Below are 22,821 nucleotides of genomic sequence, written 5' to 3'. Positions count from 1 at the left end.
AAGGAGGCAACCAAATTCTGCCCAGAGTTTAAGACAATCCCTGAACTATGCAGGTGTAGGACAGACTCCAAGCAGCTCAATTAAGTCTAAAAGAACTAAGCAAAATGTCTGCTGCTGATTCACTACAGAAGTTTAAAAAGAGTTTGAGTCCCATGAAAACAAACACCAAATATTCTCCATAGGAACATAGCAGAATCTAGAGTATCTTCAATGTAAACTAAGTCTGGAACTCAATCCAAAATTATTAGACATATGTAGAAACAGGAAAACTCAATAAAGACCAACCCCAAGATGACCCAGAAGTTAGAATTAGCAAAGATCTTAAAAAGCAACAATTATAACTGTGGTCACAGATGAAACAAAAAAATATGCTCCTAATGAATGAAAGCATACAAAATTTCAGCAGAGCAAAACTATAAAAATAACCAAATGGAAATTCTAAAACTAAAATTTTTTTTAAAATTTCACTGGATGTACTTAGGAGATTGGAGGTAGTGAATTTGAAGACATCAACAGAGATTTCCAATTGGAAGAAAAAAAGAGAGAATGGGGTGGAAAAATTATATGAAGAAACAGCAGCCAGAAATTCCCCAAAATTTGACGACAGCAAAATTTGCAGATGACAATCAGTGAACCCCAGGCAAGATAAATAGGGAGGGAAAAAATCATACCTACGCGTATCATAATAAAAACACTGAAAACTAAACTTAAAAAGAAAATCGTGAGCGTAGTCAGAGGAAAAACATTACATAAAGGGAGAAAATGATATGAATCATCACTGACTTCCCACTAGAAACAATGGGGACCATAATATAGAGGACCAGGCCTTAAATGCTGAAAGAAAAAATGCCCAACTAGAATTTTATCTGATGGAAATATTGTTTAAAAATAAAGGCTAAAACAAAGACATTTTTAGATAAAAAGAAAAATTGTTACAAGACTTCCACCTCAAGAAATACTTTAAAAAAATTCCTGAAGCTAAAGGGAAATGATACCAGGTGGAAACTGAGATCATCGGGAAGGAAAGAAGAGCACCAAAAATGGAAGCATGTGCACAAGTACAAAGGACGGTTTTCTCCCTCTTAATTTCTTTAAAATACATATGCCCATTTAAAGAAACTTTCAACGTAGTATTCTGGGTTTTATAACATATGTACAATAGATGAACCAATGTACATGCACATTCAATACCTACAATAAATCTCTCTAACCATACCATCATGACCCTTTTTTAAAAAGATTTTTATTGGGGAATTGGGGGATGGGAACAGCTCTGGGGAATTGGGGGAAGGGGAACAGACAAGTTGCTGCCCTTTTGTTCTTCAGTCTAGTTGTGGAGGACGTTGCTTCACTGGCCCATGTTGGTATTATCATTGCATTCTTCCCAGGTGAGGCAGATCGGTCGCCGGCTTCTGGACGGCCGCTCACGGCGGCTTTTGACAGCTCACACCGGCTGCTGGCTACACACAGTAGCTCACGGCAGCCCACTGCAGCAGGGGCTGCAGCCTACGCCATTGCCAGTGACTCACGGCAGCCCAGCTCCAGGTCGAGCTGTTTTTCACCATCTTAGCAGTAGAGGATGCAGCGTCACTGGCTCTCATGTGGGATCCGAACTGGGGCCCTGCTGCTCAGAGCTGGCGTCCCAAGCCAACTCCTAACCAACACGCCACTCGGCTGGCCCCCATCATGACACTTTGAATTTTAAAGCAAAAACCCAGTTTGAGATCAAACTATTTTTTATCATACAACACATACACACATATAAACATGTAAATTTGTATATACATGTACATGCAGTATTTATATACCTCCCTCATATCAAAGTAAGATATCTTGGTCCTAATGTGTCCTACCACTTCATAGTCACACAAAGTTCTCTATCTAAATATGACACAATACATACTGTCTTAGTACAGTCTGCTTTAACCATCTTTGGTTTCTAAATGTTTCTTTAAAATTCCTTATATTAGGACAAAGTCCGCTCATTATTCTAAAAGTACTTCATAGGATTTCATATTGCCCTAGACCAGGGGTCGGCAAACTTTTGAGATCAAGAGCCAATCCTGTCCCTCACAACAATTTAAAAATTATCTGAGAGCCATAAAACAAATGAATTCACCATTATGTGAATAACATCCTTTAAACTTTTATAAAAGAAACTATGATAGTTTTATTTTCATTTTCAATTTTACTTCAGAGCCACATGCATGTACCCAAAGAGCCGTGTGTGGCTTGTGAGCCGGTTTGCCGACCCCTGCCGTAGACTCTATGCTCATATTTTTTGTTTGATCTACATTTGTGATCTCACTTTCTCTTAAATCTTATATTTTATTGAACTTATAATGGAATAGACTTACTTACTATTCCATTATAGCCTCAACTTCTACCAAACATTAACTGTTTCCCAAATCTGAAAGCTTCAGGATATTCTGAACATGTTATCAGGAATCACCTAACATTTATGCAGCTTTATAATTTCTTAAGGATGCTGGGCCGGCCGAGTGGCTTGTTGGTTAAGAGTTGGCTTGTGAGCATGAGTTCTGAGCAGCAGGTACGCCAGTTTGGATCCCACATGGGCCAATGACATTGCGCCTTCTACAGCCAAGATGGTGAACAACAGCTCGACCTGGAGCTGGGGTGCTGTGAGTCGCCGGCCGGCGACGGCGTAGGCTGCAGTGGGCTGCCGTAAGCTACCATGAGTGGCCAGCAGCCGATGTGAGCTGCTGTGAGACACCCTGTGCGGCCTTCCAATGGCCGGCGACCGATCTGCCTCACCTGGGAAAAGCGCAGATAATACCAACATGGGCCAGTGAAGCGACATCCTCCACAACAGACTAACAAAAGGACAGCAACTTGTCTGTTCCTCTTCCCCAATTCCCCAACGTTGTCCCCTCTCCCAACCACCCAATAAAATCTTTAAAAAAGAAGAATGCTACAAATTTAAATACTACCAGCTTGACAATGTATCCACATAATTTTGATTTGGTAATTCAGTTTATAAACATACATTGATATTAACGGCTGAAGTCTGGGCTCAATGTACAAAGGTCATACCAATTAGTCATTAAAAAAAAAAATCTTCCATGTAACATCATACTTAGCTGTATCCTGAGAACAGACTGTTCTTAAGATAATTGTTCTATTAAGGCCAAAACCATAAAGATTTTATTATTTAGGATGGAATTGGCTAAAATGATTATTCTGCTATCCTAAAGAAAGCATAATGGACAAATTTTACATATATGTGGTAGAGTAGACAAAGTATGTGACTTAGATTCAGAATATAGAGTTGAGGGTTTTACTTTTTGCAAGTTGTCTAACTCCTAAATCTTAATTTACTTATTTGTTGTGAAGATCAAGTGAGAAAATGTATACAAACTGCTTTGAGAGCTATTAATAAAAAGTGTTCACCAAATACCAGTTATCATTAAGAGCATCATCACTATTCTAGAAAGAACTGATGCTTTCTAAGGCTCTTGGGGTTCTCAGTGTTTGTCTCTCTTGTGTCTGCTTTTGTTAGTATTTCAGCCTCCTGCCTTGCTGTCAGGTTAAATATCACTTGACTTGGTCTTTAACGGGGTACCACTTCTACCTTTCTAATTAGGTTGCTTTTAATTTGCAGTAATCTGTAGCCTCAGCTATCCAAGTATGGTAGACTTGTAAGAGTAAACAGCCTCTAAGAAGGAAACTACCTCTAACAAACACATTTCTAAAATTAGAATCCTTTCACAGGAAAGCAATCTGACATCACACATACCGTATTTCCCCATGTATATAAGACGCACCTTAATTTTGCGGCCCGAAATTTGAAAAAAAATGTATTACATAAAGTTACTGAATTCAAGTTTTATTCATCATCAAATTCATACAACTCCTCATCACTGTCAAAACTCCCAACCATTAGCTTGTCCTCATCTTTGTCTGATGACGAATCACTGTCTTCATATATTGCCTTGTCCTCAGTTCCATCTATGGCATTTGAAATGCCACACTTCTTAAATGAGTTGACAATGATCTACAACCACTGTATAAGACGCACCCAGTTTTTAGACCCCAAATTTTTTGAAAAAGGGTGTGTCTTATGCATGGGGAAATATGGTATATAGGGTTGTAGGACAAGTCATGACGTATTTTTTCTATGTTTTTCAAAGGTCATTTATTTATATAAAGAACAAAAATCAATGATATAGTGCCCGTTTTGCTCAATAACCTTTTGCCATCTTTTAGTGAGCTTCGTAATTCCTCATTCAGAAAAGGACCTGTCTTTATCAGCAAAAAACTGAACAAGGTGATGATTTGCAGCCTCATCTGAAATAAACGTTACAACACGCAAGGAGTTTAGAAGACAGCGAAACAAGTGGAAGTCTGACAGCAGAAGATCAGGCGAGTATGGTGGGTGTGGCAACACATCCCATCCAATCTCCAATAATTTTTGACAGATGATCAAACTTGTGTGCGGTCTCGTGTTGCAATGGAACACAACTCCTTTACAATTAACAAGTTTTAGATGTTTCTGGATGATGGATTCGTTCAAACTGTCCAATTGCCGACAGTACACAGTCAAACTGGTTGTTTGGTTCCTTGGTAGGAGCTCGAAAAACACACCTTCAAAATCCCACCACTCCGAGAGCATAACCTTCCTCTGATGAATGTCTGCTTTCGATGTCATTTGAAGTGAATCATCACGTTGGGACCAAGACCGTTTGCGCACCACACTGTTGTAAAAAATCCACTTCTCATTACCGGTTATCAGTGGCTTCAAAAAAGGATCGTTTTCCTCAGGTTTAACGAGCATATCACAGTTATTTATATACGCCGTCAAACGAACTTCTTTGAGTTCATGAGGAACCCAAATATCGAGCTGGCTTACGTATCCCAGCTTCTTCAGGTGGTCGTGAACGCTTGAATGATGGATGCTTAATGTTTCTGAAATATCTCATGTCATGTAATGTGGGTTTGACTCCATCAATGCCTTTAATTTTGTCATCATCAACCTCAGTGGGCCTCCATGACAGAGGAGAGTCATTGAGATCAAAATCACCAGTATGGAATTTCGTGAACCATCGTTGGCACTGACATTCTTGTAGAGCATTGTCACCATAAACTTTAGGCAACTTTTCACAAGCTGGACGCGTGTTATTCCCTTTATGGAAGTAAAACAGTAAAATATGGCAAAAATGCAGTTTGGTCTTCCATCTTCAACTTGTACAATCTCCAAAACTCAACCAAATCGCTCTATTTTTTTTAGAATGAAGCTAGTACTGTCAGCTGTCAAATGACATAGCAATAACATAGATGCGAATGACTCTAGTACTTCCAAAAATGAACTAGCGCCATCTGTTGCAAAAATGTGTCATGACTTTTCTGACAACCCAATACATGTATATATCTCTTGAATCAGTCTCCCCAACTTTGGGAATCAATCCAAAGAATAAAACCTAACTATAAAAAATCTTTATGCGGCCAGCCGAGTGGCACATTGGTTAACAGTTGGCTTGGGACTCCAGCTCTGAGCAGCAGAGCCCCGGTTTGGATCCCACATGGGCCAGTGATGCTGCGCCCTCTACAGCTAAGATGGTGAACAACAGCTCGACCTGGAGCTGGGCTGCCGTGAGATGCCGGCTATGGTGTAGGCTGCAGCCCCTGCAGCAGTGGGCTGCCATGAGCTACTGTGAGTGGCTGGCAGACAGTGTGAGTGGCCATGAGCGGCCGTCCAATGGCCGGCAAACTGCCTCACCCAGGAAGAGCACAATGATAATACCAACATGGTCCAGTGATGTCCTCCACAACTAGACTGAAGAACAAAACGACAGCAATTTGTCTGTTCCCCTTCCCCAATTCCCCAATGCTGTCCCCCTCCTCCAATTCCCCAATAAAATTTAAAACAGAAAAAATAAGCAGCTTTATGTACAAAGATGTTTGCAGTAGTGTTGCTTGCAGATCCTGAAATTATAAACTGCACAACTGTTTCACAATAGTTAAGTAATACAACAGCTTTATAAAATGGAGTACTATGTAGCTATTAAAAATATTTGCGTTTAGGGCTGGCCGAGTGGCGTGTTGGTTAAGAGCTGGCTTGGGACGCCAGAGGTCCCCAGTTCGGATCCCACATATGAGGGTCAGTGACACTGCCCTCTACAGCTAAGCTGCTGAACAACAGCTCAACCTAGCTCAACCTGGAGCTGGGTTGGCAATGGCAGAGGCTGCAGCCCCTGCTGCAGTGGGTTGCCATGGGCTACTAGTGTGTAGCCAGCAGCCAGCAGCCACCATGAGCGGCCGTCCAGAAACTGGCGACTGATCTGTCTCACCCGGGAAGAGTGCAATGATGGTGCCAACTTGGGCCAGTGAAGCAACGTCCTCCACAACTAGACTGAGTAACAAAAGGACAGCAACTTGTCTGTTTCCCTTCCCCCAATTCCCCAATTGGAAAAAAAAAAATCTTAAAAAAAAAATGAGTTTGTAATTAAGAAAATGCTTATATAGTAATGATAAGAAAGACTGAAAGGAAATAAACCAAAATCCATACAGTCCTTAAATGATCAGAGTACACACATTTTTCATTTATGTATTTTATTACCTTTCCATAATAAATGTGTACAATCTATGAATGAGAGGGAGATTTTTATTAACAACAAAAAAAGGAAAACAGTAGTATACTTAAGAAATTTTCTCAAGTGTAGAGCACTGGCATTTTACTGAAGCCCTTTTTTGCTTCCTTCCAGGTTTTCATCTGTGGCCCAAATGAAACGGCCCAGTGAAACTTGAATTTCATATATTTTTCATGTGTCACAAAATTATTATTCCTCTTTTGATTTCCCCCCATTTGAAAACATAAAACAAAATCAAGTGGTGGGCCAGAGCTGGCCTGTGGGCCATAGTTTGCTGACCTCTGCTCTAGTGAATTTACTGTCTTGATTGCTCCACAAACAAAACAAACACAGAGAAAAACCAAACAGACTCAAACGTAGACAATCCACTTTCAAATACGACGAAACCAAAAAAGCACCAGGGCTTTTCTTTCAACTTTTTCATTTATACCATCCACACACATTTTTTTATGATGAGGATTTCAGATTCACATTTACACGGTGATTTTATTTTCTTTAAGTGACCAAGTATGTTACAGGGAAAAGACTTTAAAACTAACAAAAAACAGGGCACACTAAGACTCAAACTCAGGCTTAGGTTAGGGTGTTACCATTTATTTCAAACTTAAGGAAGAAAATGGAGGAAAAGTGGGCAAAACAATGGACTGAAAGAAAACACAGTTTCAACTCTCCTGCAATAACCTCCGTATTAGCAATAATAAAGTAAAGGGGCAGGGTCCCACATAAGCCACTAAGTGGGACTCCAAAATTTTTACAAAATGCCAATCTGCTATGTCCGATGCAGCTACAAATGTCAGTCTCATTTGATAGCAAGGCATATGTAAGAATTTTGTCATGGATTTAACAACTTTAACAACTTCAGAAATCAGGGAGAAAAAGAACAATCTTTTCTTCTAACAAGCAACAGTGTACCTAGCAATGAGTTACATAATAATACTCAAGTGACTATGTTTACTTGAAGAAAACGTATCCAGGAATTGTAGCACATAGTATGGCTTGGGGCATAGCATCTGTCTTGAATTTCTTTTCTTTTTTTTTTGTCTGCTTTATTAAGCCATGAAACTTCCCAATATTGTTTCCTTTAAAAAATACTTAGAATTTGCTAATTTAGAAGATACACAATAGAAACTTTTCTATGGCCAACACCCTGTATAATCTTAAGGTAAATTTGAATTAAAAAGTTAGTTTTTTTAGGTAATGGTCGTTTCTTAGCAAAAGAACAGTGGTTTATTAAATTCTAAAATCTAACAGTACAGGCATACTTCATTTTATTGCACTTCCCTTTATTTGGCTTCTCAGATATTGTATTTTCTACAAATTGAAGGCAAGACCCTCTACCAACAAAAAGATCACTTCTTGCTTTATTGTGATACTTGCTTTATATTGTGGTAGTCTGGAACTGAACCCAAAATATCTCCAAGGTATGGATGTAATAACTAATGTTTCTGCAAGAAATATTATTACTAATTATGTGAGAAAAATAAAGCATGTCAAATAACAGCTTGGTTAAGTCCTGTGAGTTTTCAAATGTACTAATGTATAATCCAAAAGGTTTACAGTTTGTGTGAAGAACCAAGAATATGCCTTAGTAAGTACATCTATTATATATTATTAAGAGTACTAATTTTTCTCAAACAGCATCTGGTCCAATTCCTCACCATACGCCTACCATAAAAAGTAAGTTAGGGGAAAACCCGTTTAGAGCTACAATAATGGTATTTAAAGCACTTTCTACTACATGACACTAATCGCATTTTCATGTATTAGTTTTATTTTAAGGCCATAGTAGAAATTAAGCTCGAGGTCAAAGGGGCTAGTAACTGTTTCTTAGCCATCTAAATGCTCAATATTGAATGAAAAAAAAATTTTATGAAATGTAAATTCAGATAATGAAATCAATATCTGTACAGTGACTATAAATGCCTTCATATATGGTAATATGAGTACATGATGCTCAATTTTTTTTCTTTTAGTTTTTATTATGAAATACATTTTTTAGAATTAGTTTCAGCTGTACAACACAGTGCAATAATTATACTTTTTACCCCTCGAAGTGACAACCCCCTCCCCCAATCTGCCGCCCACTTCCCCCCAATACCATACATACGGTATCTATTAGAATTCCCTTGCCTCCACTCCCACACTATACTCCACGTCCCATGACACCATATATATATATATATATATATATTCACTTATAGTTGACATACAATATTATACAACATCAGCTTCAGGTGTACAGTGCAGTGATCAAGCCTCTACCCCATCCATGATGCGGTCTCCCTAGCCAGACATGTGACCACCTGACACCCTACAAAATATTTACAACATTATTAACTATATTCCTTGAACTGTCTTTCATGTCCCTGTGGCAATATTGTAGTTACGTATTTATGCTGTCTAACCCCTCCCCCTTCTCCCTCATCCCCACCCCCTCCTAACTAGCAGCCATCAGTTTTTCCTCTATATCTTTGAGATCACTTCTGTTGACTTTCCTCGCTCATTCAGTGTTTTAGATTCCACATATAAGTGAAATCATATGGTATTTGTCTTTCTCCGACTGACTTATTTCACTTAACGTAATAGTCTCTAAGTCCATCCATATCGTCCCAAATGGTACGATTTCATTCTTCTTTATAGCAGAGTAATACTCCATTGTATAAATGTACCAGTTTCTGAATCCAGTCATCTACCGATGGGCATTTCGGTTGTTTCCAAGTCTTGGCTATTGTGAATAGCACTGCAATAAACACAGGGTTACATATATTTTTTCGAATTAGCGTCTTGGGTTTCTCTGGATGTGATGTTCATTTTAAAAGGCAATAAACAAGGCTCTTGCCCCGACTTGGTATCACTGAAGGCATTTACCAACATAAAATGACTGAGAGCAACTTCCCATTGGGACTACTTCTCCAAATCAGTGCTCCAATACCATGAGACTGTTTGCTGCCTTGTGCATCAATTAAAAAAACAACAAAATTACATGAAAATTTAATTCACATAAACATAAGTCAGTACAAAGAGTAACTTAAGGTGCTTATAAAATATTCTTGGTAACCATCCTCCTTGGACTGTTTTTAATGAACATAATTGTTGAGCATTAGTAGTATTCACTACAAACAGGTGCTGTATAATAAAAGTAATTTATTATTTTTCTGGGGGCGTGAACTGAATCATGCACTTTTTCCAGTGGTGTTGGACAAGTCACTTAGCTAGTGGTTGAGCCAAAATCCACATCAACGCTTTTTGATATTTGCTACTTGTTTGTCCATGCACTTCACAGGGGAATTGTGTATGCTTGTTTTACTAGCATAAAGAACAGCATTACTGACTCAATTATATTAAGGAAAAGTCAAGTTTTATGTTTTGAATGAAATTTGGCAAAAATTAAGTGTTATCAGTATACAGACTCCCAGAAACCAGAACTCTTCAAAGACCCTAACTCAAATCTTCTAAGATAAGAAATTAGGTTACTTCGGCACCAGCATTTAGACAATAAAAATTTACCAAATACTTCTGTGCATGAAATACTTTAGCTCTTTGAAGATAAAGCTCAGGGATAGTCTCATGGAAGCAAAATAGGATAAACACACATATATTTAATACTTACATATGTGCAAATATAATGCAACGTATTTTTTTTCTTAAAATTTTCTCAAAGAAGAATCACCATATATTTGAGTCCTTACAAGGTCTCTTGTATTTACAAGTCATTCTCTCAATTGATTTACTTTGATAAATACTTGTTAGGGAAATCCCCTTATTTCAAAAAACAAAATACTTCTTTTTTTTTTTTTTTTTTTTTTTTTTAGCTGAGCCACCCTGCCACCTGTTGGCAGCTCAGCAGCTGCTCAGCTCGGGCCGGAACTCGAACCGCTGTTGCTCAGAGCTTGCACTCTTGAGCAAACTGTTAACCAAGTGAGTCACTCGGCCGGCCCTCAACAAAATACTTCTTAGAGATTTACACACTAAACAATCTCAATTGATCAAGTTTCTGATGCCTTTAGATTATCACCTGAGAGAAGCAGATCAAATAACTTAGATGGCAATAAAGATGACATGCTTATAAAACTGTTAGATACTGATAATGGCTCTAATGAGTCAAAGATACATATGAATGTCAAAGATATATATGAGCCCCCCAAAAGCAGTGTTTCTAAATTAACATTATTTTGTTATTTACTATGCCATCATTGTAAAAGTGGAAGCAGACATTATAATGCCTCATGATATAATGTAGTATGAAACAGCACCACCACCTATGAAGAATTATTGCCGCAAGAAAAAGACCACACACTAAACTTCAATCCATCCAATAAAGCTGCTAGATCTATATAATACTGGTTAATCAGATATATGATAGAAGAAGAAATGCAACAGATGCCACAAAGTAATCACCCAATCCAGAATATGGAAAAAAAAATCATCTCTTCCCACTAACATTATTTATGACATGAAATTTAAAAGGCGAGAACATTATACAGACTAAGAGACTTAAATGTCAAAATACTGTGTGAACACAGTTTGAATCCTGCTTCTAACAAACCAACTATAAAAAATACCTTTTTTGAGAAAATTAGGGAAATCTAAACACAGAATGGGTATTAGATATTAAGGAATTTTGTTGGCTGCGATAATTGCAAGAGAATTGTACTTTTAAATAAGTCCTCATCATCAAATATACGATGATGGAAGGAGTACTGACTGGGCGGTGAGCACACAATGTCATATATAGATGATGTATTACAGAATTGTACGCCTGGAACCTCTGTAACTTTACTAACAATTGTCACCCCAATAAACTTTTAATTGAAAAAAAAACCCAGTAAGTCCTCATCAATAAGATATGCTTAATCTAGTATGTTATTTGGGATTTACTTTGAAATACTACTATAAAAAGCAAAATATGGGGATAAGATTTCATACACTGTTGAATATGGATGATATACAAGGGTGCACTTGTACTGGTCTCTCTACTTCTGCGTTTGAAAATGTCCTTAATAAAAGCTTAATAAAGTACATATAATAACATGACAAAAAAACATGCGAAGCCAGGGTATTTAAGTTGGGCCTTGAAGAAGAGGTACAGTTTGGACAACCTTTTCTTTTTTTTCCCAAAACAAAACACTTACAAACTGCATCTTGTAAGGGGGTTACTCTCAAGGTATTTTTAGGGTCCAAGCTGTTGCATAAACTTAATGTCACTTATTACTTCCTCAATCATTATTTTTGACAAGTAGTATATGAAATTTTCCCCCTAAAAACTGATTTCCAAATGAGCACAAACCTCTTTAGATTAATTTTATCAGACACCACCCCTAAAGAGAACAAGAGAATTTAAGCACTCAATTTTATGCCAGAGATCACACCAGACACATTATATCTAAGTCTCACTACAAGCCAGCCAAGTTTGTGTTGTATTCCTACTTTACAAATAAATTGTGGCCAATTTCCCTACCCTAATAGCCAAAGCTACTAAAATGGTACAGGATTCTATACTATCAAGACTCCAAAAAGCCCTAAGCTCTTTTCCAAACCAACCAAGCAGAAACTATCACTCAGCTGATGGGTTAATTATACAACTTTCTAAAAGCTCTTTTCCCCAACCTTCCTTTTGCTTACACTATTCCAGTTAGTTCCCTGACAGCTCTTGCCATTTATCTCTCTTCATGTGCAAATCCTACAAATCCCTCAAAGTTTGGCTCAAATGCCACTTTCTTCATTGAAACCTACCCCAAGCAATCTTTTTCTTAATTCCATGGCATTTAATTGGTATTTCTCAATGTATTCATAACACTATGACACGACCATTAGACTTTAAAACTTCTCTAAATCAGAATTAGGGTAGAAAAAACATGTAACGCAATTTCGCCACTGTTCAAAATGCTACTGTTCAATGAAATGTTAACAGTTATAAGGGAGGTGAGACCAAAAAAAATACAGTAAGAGGTAAACTGATAAAATTATCAACTATACACTCATCAAAAACCATGAGATGGATGTGTTTCTGCATATATAAGTAAAATGGCAAGGTAAAAAAACAGTCTGTGTCTATCCCACTTTTGTAAACACAGGATACAAACATACATATACAGACATGGAAAACAATCACAAAGAGTGACACTTAACGGTTAATAGTGGTCACACTTGGGAAAAGAGCGTGCATGATTTTCATTTTACGTTTCATAGTTCTTTACTCCTTGAATATTTCCCACTCATCACTTACATTTTTGAAACTATTTAAATATATATATATATATATTGAACGGATAAAGAAGTAGTGATATAGGCGGCCGGATCGCTCAATTGGTTAGAACTCGAGCTCTGAACAACAGGGTTGCGGGTTGGATTCCCACATGGGCCAATGAGCTAGGCCAGTAAGCTGCGCCCTCTACAGCTAAGATGGTGAACAACAGCTCGATCTGGAGCCGGGCTGCCGTGAGTTGCCTGCGATGGCGTAGGCTGCAGTAGGGCTGGCCAGCAGCTGGCGTGAGCTTTCGTGAGCTGCTATGAATCGCCGTGCAAACTGCCTCATCCGGGAAGAGTGCAATGATAACACCAACATGGGCTAGTGAAGCGATGTCCTCCACAACTAGACTGAAGAACAAAAAGACAGCAACTTGTCTGTTCCCCTACCCCGATTTCCCAACACTGTCCCCCTCTTCCAATTCCCCAATAAAATCTTTAAAAGAAAAAAGTGGTGATATACACATACATAAAATGGAATATTATTCAGCAATAAGAATGAAATCTCCTGCTATACAACTGAAACTAATATAATATTGCATGTCAACTGTTAATAAAAAAAGAATGAAATCTTGCCATTTGCGACAACATGGATGGACCTAGAGGGTTTTATGTAAGTGAAATATGTCAAACAAAGGAAGACAAATACTGTATGCTCTCACTTATACGTGGAATCTAAAAAACAAAATAAATGAAGAAAACAGAAACAGACCCATAAATACAGTAAAACCTTGGATTCCAAGTAACTTGGTTTGTGAGAGTTCCGCAAGACAAGCAAACACTTCTAATACGTTTTAACGTGGTAAATGAGCGATGTCTTGCAATACAAGTAGTTTGTTTCTGAAACAACTTATGCTCGCAAACCAAGGTATTACTGTATAGCGAACAAACTGATGGTTGCCAAAGGAGAGGAGGTGGGAGATAGGAATAAAAAAACAAAAGGAAGCATATATGTGTTAAAAATCACTAAATACAGGGCCGGCCAAACGGTGTGTTGGTTAAGCAGCAGCGCCCCGGTTTGGATCCCACAGGAGGGCCAGTGACACTGCCCTCGACAGCTAAGATGCTGAACAACAGCTCGACCTGGAGCTGGGCTGCCATGAGTCACTGGCGATGCCTTAGCCTCCAGCCCCCGCTGCAGGGGGCTGCCATAAGCTACCGTGTGTGGTTGGCAGCCAGCATAAGCAGCCGTTCAGTGACCAGCAACCAATCTGCCTCAGCCGGGAAGAGCGCAATAACACCAACATGGGCCAGTGAAGCGACATCCTCCACAACTACGCTGAAGCACAAAAGGACAGCAACTAGTTTGTTCCCCTCTCCCAATTCCCCAATAAAAAAAAAATTTAAAAAAATCACTAATTACATTTATATAGTTATTATAGTCAAGTGAGTTTGGAAATCAATGGCCTTATATGTGGTAGAACACAAATAATTCATAAATACACCTATACTTAAGCTATGTTATCATGACTTATAACTTAGGCATCACTTAAAAGAGAAATATTCTTACTCTAGTCTTATTTGTGAACTTCTAAGGGTTTTTAAGGCATTATGAAAGAATTCACATGTGTACACAATACCCACTATAGTTAAGTATCCCTAGTCACACCTTCATAACACTTTAGGTTTTAAAAAAGCAAAATTCAATTTGTAGATATATTCTCTCATCCCCTTATTTAAAGGAATTGCACTTACATTGTTAGCACTTAGTTTTCTAACCATTTCATCTAAGTTCTGCCCTACTCTTTGATATTTCTCAAGCATAAAAAAAAATGGAGCCAACCAAATCATACATTTTAAATTTATTTTGACAGTATGTTGTGATAAAACATGATTTATGTATTTCTAACTTTCATAGTTATTTCATAAAATCATTCTTTGCTTTGCAAGTATTCTCAGACAGGTTAGGGAATAAGCAGAGGTGAACTGGTTTAAAAAAAATGCCACTCATTACTCCTACCACCCAACACTACTGCTAATCTGAATTCAGAAAAACCCGATGAAAGCCATAACACTCCAGTTCTATGCTGTGTTAACAGTAATGTGAATAAATAGATGAATTACTAAAGGAAGTGAACTCTAAGTTTGGTGTCCTGAAAGGTTAATCACCTGGGGTAAAACACACATTAAGATTTGGAATCGATCAGACATATAGTACATGCCTTTCTTAGTACATATAGTGAGGACCTGAATTGACTCCCAGAAGACTAAGTGTGCTAACATTCTGGAAATCCTTCATGTGCCTCTGAGGGATATGAGCACCCCAATTTTAAGGTCACTGGTTCTCAAACCCCACAGTACATCAGAATCTAGGTAGGAATTTTTAAAACTACAAATACTCAGATCTCACCTATCCAAGACTTTGAATTAGTCTGGGCAGGGAAATAGACATAGATTTTTATTAGTATTTTTAAAGCTCTCCAGGTGATGCTTCCCTGTGCAGACTAGATCAAGACCCTTATACATTACCATAGCACCCACAGCTAAGGAATATATCCACAAACACCCTAGTGGATTTCAACTAAAAAATTGTGTATTATTCATCACAGTGTAATCATGGTGTAACAGAAACCAGAATAAAAAACCTAGAATATGTATAGTTCCATGTTTGTCCCTAACTAGCTGAATGAACTCAAGTCCACTTGAACTCTCTGGTACTGTTTCCCTATTTGCAACTGAGAATAATAATGCCTCCCTCATAGGGTTATTGTGAAGACTAAATGAGATAATATACAAAATTGCAACAAGAGCATTAATTACCCACCATAATGAATGAACATATTTTTCTCTGTTTAAACATCAATATAAAATTGTTAACTCAGTAATTTCTCTTTTGGGAATTTACCTTTCATAAACAACAGCACCAACATGATAAAAGGAACTGTATAATATTTACTGCAGGATTGTTTGCTTATAGTGGCCAAAAAGAAAAAAAAGAAAAAAAGAGACGAACCCGAATACAACAGAGAAATGGCTTAGCAAAATAAAAAGTCATACACTAAATATTACAAGTTACTAAAATTAAAGGCATATGTACTAACATAGTAAAAGGTACATACATATTAAATAAAAATATCAAGTTGCCTAAGAAGAACCATATGATGCCATTTTTGTTTTAAAAAAGGATATGAAAAATAAACACCTAACTTTGGTAGGAAAGGAGGTACTGTTGGCTTTCTCTTTCTATTTCTTTGTGTAGTGAGGATTGAAGTTAGCGAAATATATTTTTTTAAAGAGTCCTATATTAATACAGCTTTACATGCATTACTATTTAGAGATTTTTATCACAGAATAGAGTACAAAAGATCTTGTGTTATCTTTAGTTCCTATTAGTACTAGGTTTAATGCTCAAAAATTGATAACTTGTCTCAAATGGCTATCTGGTAATTTTCAACTGTTACACATTATCAATTAGAATCAATATAGCACCAAGGAGAAATAACTAAAGAAGTGCTAATTACGTTGTAACAGAAATAAAGAAAGTCATTTGGATGCATGGTATGTCACAAGGGAGGCTACATTAAACATCATTTTAAGCAGCAGGTGTTAAACCAGTTTTAAAAGGACTTTTTTTCTTTATAATTTTCCAAAGTGTGTTCCTTAATCACCAACTCACAGAGCTCTTCGAAATAAGAGGTTCCTCATTAAATACATTTAAGATATGCTGCTTCCCAGCAATCACTTGTTCTTTTGCAAGCTCAACACATGGTCATTCTGGAGTTCATTTTCTGTCATTAGCATAGTAAATGCTCTGAGATGTCCTACAATTAGAACCGCTTACCTTTAACCCAGTACTACCATAACTTCCTTCTGTAAATACGTTAACACAAAATGTATCTTGTGGGCCAGCCGAGTGGCTCGGTGGTTAAGAGCTGGCTTAGGACGCCCGCTCTGAGCAGCAGGGCCCCGGTTCGGATCCCACATTTGAGGGCCAGTGACACTGCCCTCTACAGCTAAGATGGTGAACAACAGCTCGACCTAGAGCTGGGCTGCCGTTCAGTCAACGGAGACGGCATAGGCTGCAGTGGGGCTGGCTGGCAGCGGGCGTGAGCCTTCATGAGCCGCCTTGAGCAGCCGGTCAAATGGTTGGCGAGCGACTGCCTCACCCGGGAAAAGCGCAATGATAATACCAACATGGGCCAGTGAAGCGCCGTCCTCCACAACTAAACTGAAGAACAAAAGGACAGCAACTTGTCTGTTCCCCTTCCCCGATTCCCCAACGCCGTTCTCCTCCCCCAATTCCCCAATAAAATCTAATAAAAAAATAAAAATTCTTAGTTGTTTACAAAGCAGAAAACCAAACAGCTATAATGTCTGAAAAGAAACCAAATCCGTTAAGTTTCAAGGAATATTAAGTTATATACCCAAAAAAGTGTCTGCAGTAAAAAATATTCTTGAATAGAATTTAAATGAAATTTATATTTATTTAAATAAAAAATGTGGAAGAAGGCACACTAAGTATCTCATAGAAAATATACACAATAAAACAGAAACTAATCTTTGGAAAATAATGATGCAAATATTGAATAACAAAAATAGTAAGTAAACTCTAAGTTTAACTTCTGAAGATACAAAGATAAAAGGTATACAATAAATTACATTCAATTCTCATTATCCATAGAAAGGAATCATACTAATTCCTTGGAAGCAACCTTATTTCTAGTAGTAAGCTCTAAAAGAAATGTCTTTGATGGAGTATTACAGAGGACACAGAGTTGTAACAGAAAATATCTTCAACATTCTCTTAATTAGATGAAAGGTTTTATAATCTCATTTTTTTAGTCAGCCCCTCAAGAAAAGTCATGTACGTGATTCCTAACACAATCCAGGGAAAACAATTCCACAGTAACTCTGTAAGGGTTTCAGGTTCAGGACAATATAGTCTAAATCTTCCCAAATTATAATCTTGGATTTCCAAAGTCATTTAGGATTGTCCAAATTAGATAAAGCCCTTAAATCTGGGCGATACCTACCTATCTCTCCAGTCATATCTCTTCAATTCTCCTCCCTACCCCCACTTTAAGCTCTGCTATCCCCATCAGATCACATACTAATCTCTCTGGCTGAATGCCACTTCATCCATCTCTTATCTAAATTAACTTTTCCAGTCTTTTTAGACTCAACTTTTTTACCTCCTGAGGAAAGCCCTTCCTGACTCCTGCAGTATCTACCTATGTGAATCCACAGCACTTTTCTAACAGCACCACTTGTTGTACTGCACTGCAATCACAAGTTTAATCATTGTCCTCTCCACTTTCCTACAAACTCCAGAAGAACATGGGATCACTAGGCATCTATCGGGATCACCAACATATAAGGACGGTCTGGCACACGATTGGCCTGCAAATCTCAAAAAATGTGGCAAATTTCCGGTAGTCCACCTTGATGAAAAGATACAATTTAAAATATCTGCAGTAACAAGTAAACTGACTGTTCACCAAATATTACTCCACAAATATCTTCTCAACCAGAATAACATTAGCAAACAATTTTATCTTTGGGAAGATCCTAGACAACTTGATTTTTGCTAGTGTGAAGAGTCACATAATTTAGAGGTTAAAGGAAGGCACCTAAGAATTTCCTTTGATGAAAATTACACTTAAACTGCAAGGTGATCCAAAAAAAAATCTGTAGGCAAAACTTGGAGCTATCATCCTCTCTAAACTTCCAATATTAATTGTTTATGTTAAATCGGTTTTAAAGATTCAGGTTTCACCATAAAAACCTTAATGTTTTGCATTTAATTACGTTAAAAGTGCTGATAAAATAATGTGTAGGTATGTTAATAAATAACCTGGTCACCAAAATGAAAGACATAAGTAGCTCTTTATCTGTATATAATTCTTTCATGGTATTTAACAAAACCTTCCAACACATTCCGTATTTTTCTCTACCTACAATTTGCCTCATCTGACTGCATAACAGTCACGCTGCCTCTGGCACTCATGTACCCTCTTTAATGTGTGAATGAATAAAACCAGTTACTTTCAGAAACAGTGCCTAAAATCAGAGACCACCACGCTGAGATCCAGAACTTGCTACTCTTGTCATAAGATGTCCACTACAATAGAAATCACAAAGAACTATCCTCAAACTAGGTTCTCCTCATACTCATTGGTGTTTTTTTTTTCAAGGAATAAGGGGGGGAGGATGTAAAAAGCCCCCTCACCCCATTTTTTATGTATGCTGGCAGTCACTTGCAGCTTTTATTCTCCTAGGCAGGTATTGAATAAGTGGTTTTGTAGTGTCACTTTATAGTCAATTTCACCAAATCCCTTCTAGGAAGCGGATTTTTGTAGTCCAGTATACATTTTACCCTAGGTAGGTGATAATGACTGCCTTTTTTTCCTGTTCTATTTGCAATCAATCAAAGTATTCTGACACTCCAACCCCCTCTTCTCCCTTCTCCTTTCACACTTCTTCCCTTTTTCTACTTGACAGCTACAGTGAAATCCTGGCATATGCAAAGAAGGTATACACATCTGGATGTTTTCCAGTACTCTAAAATCTTTTCTCTGTACACGACAGAATAGTGAGAGTAAGAAGTGAAAATCTGATATGTGAACTGAACATGGGTGGGATTACAGTAGCTACATTTGCAGAGTTGGAATATATTAAAGACACTATGACATAAACTGTCAACATGCTTGAATAACCAATCCTTTTTAATTCTTCAAAGCACTTTTAAAACATATAAAAAGGAGTCAGGCAAGAGTAAAATAAAGCTTTTCATTAAAAAAGTCACCAAAAGACATAATTTCCCACATTTTCATTAAGAATTAAAATGACTTTCTGGAAGGTGACACTTGTGATTAACTAGGCAAGTCTTCAATTTTTCATTTAAAGAAGCTGGATCTTTTTGAGTTATTGGAAGAAAAAGCCACTAAGGAAAAAAAAAATACCGGGGGTGCCAAAAATATATATATATATACACATGACTTGTATTCATCATTTGTTATTGGTATATAATAGTATTACGATTTTAATAGCTTTTCCCTTTCTTAAAATGTGTATACATTTTAACCTTCTCTCTCAAACTGCTACTTGAAACTCTGATAAGCAAAAGCATTTATCATGCACCCACCTATGTAATAATGCTATAGTGTTTCACTGGAAAAGCTTGAAAGTAACATTTCTCGGCAAATTCACTTTTTCCACTACAAAAGCAATAAATTTTAAATAAAAAATGTCTATATTGCTGAACAAAAATCACTATTAAAATTATTAGCATCTAAGTGGTAATCTAAGGAAACCCTTTCTCAAAATCAGAATTCAGAAATGAGAGACAGACCCAGGAGTTAAGACTGATGGCAATCCAAATAGCTACTTTATTACTGATAAAGCTACACTGGAAAGCATAATTTAGACTCGAGCCAACTGAGCTTAACACCACACCCCATAATTATCCTAACCCAGTCACAGGTAGCACTGGATAGCCATAGACCTCCTCCGGAAAGGGCAGAGTCTATCCCTGGTGGCCTCAAGGGGCAGCAGAACAAAGTGCTTTCTGCAGGGGGCAGACTCCCAAAGAGAAAGAGAAGAAAGGGGCTGTGCCATACTTGATCAGTTCCTCTTACAAATTCGTCAAAGGGAAGAGTGAGGAGATGGGACGATAGGAGCAAGTAGAACTTTTTATGCCTTCTTTAAAAACAGCAAGAAATCTGTCACAAACCAATTTAGTTATAAGCCAGTTATAAGTACAATTTTTATCTTAATCACACCTGTCAGTAAAATGGCCTCAAACTGTGAATGCAAGCCAAAGCCATATGACATACAAACATTAAGGTATTTAAAATATCCATGTTCTAAGAAAACTTAAAAATACAGAATACTTTACTATCTTACAAACCCAGCAAGTTTAAAAGTCGTTGAATTAGGTAGTATGCAAAACTTGAGTTCAGGGGACAGGAACCAACATACACTTAAAATTATGAAGATCATATCAGTGTCTATAAAAAGGAGGCAGTCTGGTCACCGAGAAGATTTGGACTCATACCTGGCCCAAATCTGTGATCATAATTACTTCTGGGCAGCTAGGATAAGTATCTACACAGGAAGACAAACTGTATCACCACCAGAAAGATTTACAAACAAGTACTGAAGATTTAAGAGAACCAAAATCCTCATATTAGTATATGTTAAGACTGCATTATTTGGTTTATACACTTGTAATGCCAAAAAAAAATTGGCCTATTAAAGTGGCAACCTTGTAAGTCCAATTTAAATACAGCAGTAATTAATTTATACTTCTTTTTAAAACAGTTAAAATCATACTAAATATTGGAACATCTAAGAGAACTTTGGACTCAAATTAAGAAAACTATGTGTTAAAATTAAACATAGCTTTTGAAGATGTTTAGGTTTGTTAATAGCAAATCTAACTCGACGATAAACAGCTAGACTTGTGCAAATAAGGAAAATGAACTTAAAAAAATACTAAACTTTAAGAAACAAGGTTCTGATATGTAAGTTTTTTAAAATTAAAAATAAACCTTTTTGTGTACAAAAACCGCCCTTGAGGACACCAAAAGACAATTCTAAATAATTTTACCAAAAATTGGACTTTTAGAGACATTCTTGCAATAAGGAAAATGTCAAGAACGATTTATGACTGCGCAGACGAAGCAAATGTTTAAAAAGATACTGAAAGACTAAGAACAGAAGCTTAGCCAATTAAATATATTTATCATTACTTTTAACAGGATTTCTTGCCAGAATTCCTTAAATCATCCCCGAATACTCCAGGGTCACATGGTGTAGTCACGTATTAAACAAGACTCTCAGCAGTAAACAAGCTTTTAAAATCCTTAGGTAACTCCCTTTATTAAAACTATTCTCTTGCTATACAACACTTTTACAGGCATTACGTTTCTCTTACGTTTAAAAACATTTTTTTCTAATAAAATTTTCTCTAAAAACCTTTACTAAAAAAAATCTGTCCAGTTTTAACAAGTTAAAAATCTCACAAAGTACCAAGTCCTGATTTCAACTGACAATGATTGTCTTATTACACGTACTACGTCCGCAATACCTCTCCCCCCAACCCCAATATTTAGGTATTTGTTACACTGAAAATCTAAGTGGGTTTTCCCTGGCTATGTTCTTCTCAGAAGTAACACTAAGTTTTATAAGCGTGTTTGAGCATAAGAGTTGAAACATTTGTTTCCCCAAAATGTAGCCCAGTTCAGATACAAAGCTATTGCTAAAATGTCTGAGGCCTCTAATCTTTTCTTTGGCTTTAATTTACATAGTTTTGAGTATCTAAATCTGCTCCAATAGCAAAAAACCCCCACAACGTTCCTTAGGAACTAATGGCACCTAACGAGTCGAACCCAAGTCGCTGTTTCTTTCATACTCGTACCCACACCTGTCTACCGCAAGCTTTTCCTGGACACACTCGGGCCCTCGAGAATTCCCACGCTTGTTTTCATAAGCCCACTTCTTCCTCTTCGCCCACTTCCAACTCGTACGCTTCTCTGGACCCACCCGGCTTCTCCCCGCTTTATGAACCCAAGAGCTGGGCGGACGGACAGCTCGGTGTCTAACCCCGAGCGCGCCTAAACCAAAGCGCCGCGAGAATGTGGCGTGGGGGAGGGAAGGAAGCGGGAAAGCCGAGAGCCCCCCACGCCTGGCGCACACCCCCTTCCGGCACCCCTCCCCCTGCATTGTGAGAGCGGGCCCCAGGCCGCAGCGGTCCCGGGCACCCCGCAGGCCCTGTCCGCCCTCCCACCCGCGGGCTGCTCTCGCCGAGGCCTCCACACAAAGCTCGAGGAGCCAGCCCCTGCGGCGCCAGAGCACGGGGAGAGGGAGCAAAGGCGGACAGACTTACGGGGCTGCTGCGGCCGCGCTGCCTCAGCCGGGAACACCGACCGTTGGGCACACGGCGGCGTCGCTCTTAGGCGTCCTCCCCTCCTCCGCCTTCGGTGGCGGCAATGTCTTCTTTCTCCACCTACCTCCCTCCCCCCCA

At 38.0% G+C, this 22,821-nt stretch overlaps 1 protein-coding gene across 5 annotated transcripts in view; it reads right to left on the bottom strand.

Annotated features, from left to right (window-relative positions):
• Window positions 1-22,821, bottom strand: part of PUM2 (pumilio RNA binding family member 2) — a 95,625-nt gene that overhangs the window by 72,480 nt on the left and 324 nt on the right. For 4 of the 5 annotated variants that reach the window (XM_019652607.1, XM_019652768.1, XM_019652996.1 and 1 more), the window contains exon 1: window positions 22,684-22,812. The exons of the other annotated variant lie outside the window; for it this stretch is intronic. The gene's annotated coding sequence lies outside the window, so the exon portion shown is untranslated. Of the gene's footprint in view, window positions 1-22,683; window positions 22,813-22,821 lie in introns of those variants that run through there. 5 annotated transcript variants of the gene reach the window in all.

This window comes from Hipposideros armiger, unplaced genomic scaffold (assembly GCF_001890085.2).
Source record: "Hipposideros armiger isolate ML-2016 unplaced genomic scaffold, ASM189008v1 scaffold_0, whole genome shotgun sequence".
NCBI classification, from domain to species: Eukaryota; Metazoa; Chordata; class Mammalia; order Chiroptera; family Hipposideridae; genus Hipposideros; species Hipposideros armiger.
The sequence above is the reverse complement of the archived record's forward strand: the minus strand, read 5'-3'. Positions and strand labels throughout refer to the sequence as shown.